Below are 6,000 nucleotides of genomic sequence, written 5' to 3'. Positions count from 1 at the left end.
GCACAAATAACACTGGAACACTCACGCTAAAAGTTTCTTGTGGAGAGACTGGACCTTTGGTGACATTTTAAGGATGTCAAGCTCAAGAAACAGCTTCTGAAATACCTCAAACGTATATTTCAGTTTCAGTGGGTAACTTAAGTTGACAGCATAGATGACACCCATGAGCAGGAGGCAAGCGTTTGTCACACTTCCGCAGTCCTCCAGAATTTCTGTCCCCTCAATGATGACCGACACGTTCACAGGATCTTGGTTTTCCTGTGCCACATTGGGATGGATTACGATGATCTTCATCATGTGATTACTGCAGTCCTCTTTCAATGCTTCTTGGCTGACGTCCTCCTGTGAAAACAAACAAACCACAATTAGAAATAACTAGAATAGATTCCAAGTAAAAGAAAAGGTTAAGAGAAAAAAAATGTAAAAATAAAAAAGAGGTATACCCAATTTAGTATACTCAAATCAAACAATATTCATATGGCACTTTTCATACGTAAAGTTACAGAACGTGCTTCACAGAGGCTGACCCTGAGACAAAGAAAATCCCTTTTGGGGGCCATCCAGCCTGGAGCTGTCCATGGGACGGCACGCGTGTTGGTAGACCAGAACCATTAAATCATTAAAATAGGTTATAAAGGTATAATCAAATTAAATACTCTTTTGCTCATAAAATAAAGTTAATAAGTGATCGTTAAATAGTCAGAAAAAAACCAGACAAAAGGCAAGTTAAAGTTTAAGGCAGATAAGATAAAGATTAAATATGATTTAAAAAATAAAGGGTAAGAGCATAAAGATTTAAGAAATTAGTTAAAAGCCTGATTGAAAATATTAATCTTGAGTCTTTTTTAAAAAACATCACGAGTGTAGAGAATCTTTGACCTTCAATATATCATCACAAGTGAAGACCAGATTATAAGGTTAGACAATTTTAATACAGTCATTATGATCATCAGATACCTGATGGTCTTTGATCAGCTCCTCTCCACTCTCTCCAAGATACTCAACTAAGCAACGAATGATAATGTCCCTTCTGCCATCGACATGATGCTATTAAACCCAAAAAGAAAATTTATTGCAGAAAATACACAACATAACATATGTAACATACATACATAACAGCACATACAGATGTAAACAGAAAGTTACCCATGGAGAATGTAAGCCTGCAGCTACATTCTAACGTTGTGAAGTGTACAACTTAACATGAATTTCTCAACGATGTGTGTTAAGACAAGAGTCCAGTGCATGTCATAATCTGTGGGTCCAGAAACTGTCTCTGCCCAGTGAGGAAAGTTTTCTGCCTCATCACTGGACATGCAAATGAATTTTTTGCAACATATCAGTACCTCCTATCACAATATTAACCAGTCAACAAATCCTGCCACAGAGTGCGCCCCCAAATTATCTGCCACCACACTGACCACAGTCCCTTTAATGGCTTTCCCTAACGCTGGAACAAAAAGACCATCTTTCTCCAAGCTTTGGATATCTGTTAACAGTGGCTCTAAAACTCGCTGGAATCCAAACTGCTTGGTGTCTTCAGCCTTACACAGAATTGCAAGGTAGATTGATGTCAATGTGGAACGTAACTGCACCGGAATGTTTCCCAACACCCAATAGACAGCTGTGACTTTGTGCTTTTTTCGAGATGTCCCAAGAGGATTACATACCTCAAAGTCATCAATGTACAGGATGAGACTCACTCTGTTCTCCTCTACAGAGAAAAACTTGTTGTTTTGGTAGTGAGATCCATCACGAAATGTCTGGTACTTAAAGTCATTTTCAGTTTTTTTTTCACCTTCAAATGTGTTTTCTTGAAAAGACTTACTTAGGACCTGCACCAAGGAGGGCAATATTGGGACATACTGGAAGGTTTTGCCCTTTTTTTTTTAATCAAGTATGTGTTCTTCTGGTTCAACAACTGAAAAATGCTTCTTCATAAATTCTCTTCTCTTGTAATAAGTTGTGAAAGGGCCACCTGTCCCCAAGGCAGTACTTATAGGGTGTGTCTCACAAAGATTTTTCACTAAATCTGAGATAATGGCTGGATCCAGATCACAGTTATGGCTTTTCAAGGTGGACACCACCACATCTCTTAAAAGTGGACCAGATGCAGAGGTGGATATAAACTGAAGCTCATCTACTATTTCATCAATGCATTTGTTTGGGACATTGAACATGCTTTCTAACTTTAAAAATAGATGGCCAAATTTCTCTTTTATATCTTGAGACAACTCCTGTGGTTCCCCATCCCAAAGCTCTAAGCTCTCTTCCACATAGGTCTCATCCTGAGCAAACATGGGTTCATTAGGTTTGCTTTTTAATACTTCAGTTTTAAAATCCTCAAGGGTGTGTGACTGGTGTTTTCTGTGTCTATGTGTAGCAAAGGTGGAATAAATATTTGTACTGAAGTTGCAGTCTTTGAAGACACATGCAACTACTTCAAACTTCCTTAAGTGGTTGTTAAGATGCTCAAAATACTGCTTCTCTGAATTAAAAAAAACAGAGCAGCAAAGTAGACAAGTAAATGAAAGAGGTCCACTTTGTGTGACCAGCTTCACATGGTGTCGAGACAAATGGGTCTTAAGGGCATTAAATGTTTTAAACGAGCAAGGGCAATCAGTGTGAAGACAAGGGACTGACTGGCTGCGACCACCATTTCCATGCTTTAGTCTGTAGTGTTTTAACAATCCCAACCTCTTCTCTGACTCAAAGCTACATATCTTACACAGCCATCTCATGTTGTGGCACCTTAAACAGACAAATTATGTGACAAGTTAAACCTAATCGTTACTAATTTGATCTTACCTTGTGGAGTTCAAATTAGCAGTCAGAAGGTCCTATGTTCTGTAAAAAAAAAAAAAAAAGAAAAAAAAAGAAAAAAGGTTATCTATATGCTTTTCAACTAATTTCTACTAACTCAAGGATGCACACTGATATTAATTTTTTTTTTTTTTACATATGTTAGTTCGGTGGCAAATTTAAAACAGGTCAATATGAAGACTTGAGTGAAATCGAGTGCGTATATCGTTTTTTGTTTTGTTATTTTTCAAAATACACCTCATGGCAGCTGTGCAGCAATTATTTTAAACTGGACCGTGGTCGTTTTATTCACAAAGACGTTAGTTAAGGCAGCAGGCGTGTGTTGTTTAGGTGGCCATCTAAGCTGTAAAGTGCTGTGGGAAATTCTGGACATACCTCCTGCCAGGAAAGTTAGTCAGCAAGTCTAGCAGGAAAATACACTATTTGCTAGCGCAGCTTCTTTCAGTGCGGAGAAACTGACTTAAGTAGGTGAGCCAACAGGAACGTACAAAGTTTGTTCCGCTTAAAACTTACATTCATGGTTCTACTTCTTCCCATTTCCGTCAAGTCTGCCAACCGTCGAAATGTGAACCATGGTATGTCTGAAGAAAGACCGCTCAAATGTGGGGAGGGGCTTTGACGTCATGCTCCGAATGCAGAGAAGGTGGCCATATTCACTGATGTCACTCCATTACATTTTACTTGGAAATATCAACTAATTAAGCCAATGAATTGGTTTAGTGAATATTACTTGGATCGAATGATTCAATTTACATACAAAACTGAGGACACATAATTACAAACAATCCTCAAGTAATGCACTACAAGAAAAACTGCTATTTTAAAGTAATAGCACTGAATTTGTATTTTTTTGTAAAATTTATATAGCTAATTGAAATAATAATTACAGGGCCAAAAAAACATTTTTTTCAGTGTAGCGTCTCAGCTAATCCTTTGTCTAAAACAAGCCATTTCTCCACGCGTACTTCGGAGCAGCTTTTCGGGCACTGTGTTCTTGTTTGCAGTCTTCTGATTGGCCAAAATTTCTGTATACTTAGGGTTTATTCAATTCTGTTCGTTTTCTATGGTGACAAATCACAACAACGGTCGTGATTTGTAAGGCCTAACTATCAGAGGGTCCTCTGTGAGCAAGAACATGGTGACAGTAGGAAAGAAAAACTCCCTTTTAACAGGAAGAAACCTCTTTGAGCAGAACCAGGCTCAAGGAGGGGCAGCAATCTGCTGCGACCCATTAAGGGTGAGGGGAGGACAATATGTATCAACACCTGTTGCTTTGTGAAGCTCTTGACACTGTTTCTTGCATTTTCACATTTTTCCAAAAATGAAGCAAAACTCTTTGTTTTAAAAAATAATTTTGTGCATGTGGATCTAGCCTTAAATCCATTTGTTTTAAGCCAACTTTCTTCTGATCCTTGCAAACAGACGGTTTGACCAGCCGGTATGACCACCTTTAACCTTCATCACAGCATGAACTCTCTCAGGGAAACATTCTGGTAAATTCTTTAAGTATTCTTCAGGGAAAGTTCTTCTTGAAGGACCTTCTGTTCTTTTCTTCTGTTCTTTGTCAAGATGATCCCACACTGCTTTAATAAAGCCGAGGTCCGGGCTCTGGGAAGGACAGTCCATGACTGATGGTGTTCCACTGTGCGTTTTTCTATCCAGGCATGCTTTTAGTCCACTGGCACTGTGTTTGGGATCATTATCATGCTGGAAACTGAAGCTACTGCCAATCAGATGTTGTCCAGATGGTATTGCAAAGTGGATCAAAATCTCACACTATATTTCTGACAAAATCTCCAACACCACCGGCTGAAATGCAGCCCCAAACGGATGACAAACACTGTTGTAGCGCTCTCCTGAGGTCCTCTGTACATATTGACTGCAATTTGAAATAAAATTTTAAAATTTGAATTCATCACTCCATGAAACCTGCTGCCACTGATTTTCAGTCCAGTTCTTGTGTAATTTGGAATACCTCACCCTGCACGTTTCCCTTACTTAAGAACATCATCGTGACAGCCACCCTTCCACTGAGGCCATTTGTGATGAGGCTTCAGTGAACAGTAGATGGAACTAACTGAAGGGCCCGCTGATTCACTCCGGTTCTGTGTCAGCTCTTTTTAAAGAGGGTGTCCAAATTTGCAATGTCTTGGTCCAACAAACTTTCTACTATTGGGTCCACCTTTATGTAAATGCAACGCCAAGTGGTTCATACTGAAAGAAAGACATTTAATCAAATGGAAATCCTTTCCATGTTTTTTTAAATTCATAATCTGTTTTCTTTATTGTTTGATTTTCTTTGTGAGTGTATAACTAAACTGGAAAATGAATTATTTTATTGACTTCAATTTGAAATATGTAAAAACAAACTTCCAGAAACACATAAGCTGCTCTGTGAGGCTGCACAACACACTGTTGTACTTGGTTTTGGGCTAAATGCTAAAACAATCACCAAGTACATTATTTACCAAATAGAGCTTCCAAGTTCCACTTGTGGTGAATTTAAACTTCTTTAATTATTATTATTGGAACGTTACCATTTCCACCTATTCTCCCTCCAAGGGCATCGAGTGCTGCAGTTTTGGGAGAATTTGGTGGCATCACAGATAAACCAACAATGTGTCCTTTGGAATCAATGCTTTAACATGACCTCTTGGCTTCATCTGCATACAGTGAGTCAGATTAGGTTGCATTTTTCAGCGTGCAACCAAACCACGACCTTTTCCTAAACTTCAACAGCAAATGAAAGTGGAAGTAAAAAGTGAGTTAAAAGGAAACTAAAGGGAAAAAAAGAGTAACGGTAAAGTGAGGCAATAATCCAAGCCAGACACAGCAGTTAACAAAAACTGTGATTTAGCTGCTGTCTCGACTTGTTGGTGGAACCACAGTTGCGAAACCTTGGACACTTATTTCAGAATATGCATTACTGGGATAACTGGCTAAACATGAAGAATGTAAAGGATGAATTTCTCCCTGAAACAAAACAATCTTAAAGTGATTTAAAAGCAACTTTGACAAAAATTATAACAACTTGGAACCGATCATTACAGCTGACTCTTAGCTTCCTGAAAAATGGGTGGAGCAGGGATCTGTTCTTGACTTGAGTGGAGTTGAGGCTGTGACTTAGCATGCTATATTTTATTATTTAACACTAAATAGAAAAAAGCACCTGAGACA

The sequence above is a fragment of the Diplotaxodon limnothrissa genome, linkage group LG22, assembly GCF_057381915.1.
Source record: "Diplotaxodon limnothrissa isolate DT_005_m linkage group LG22, D_limnothrissa_male_GT1.1, whole genome shotgun sequence".
Taxonomy (NCBI): domain Eukaryota; kingdom Metazoa; phylum Chordata; class Actinopteri; order Cichliformes; family Cichlidae; genus Diplotaxodon; species Diplotaxodon limnothrissa.
Note: the sequence above shows the minus strand (reverse complement) of the source record.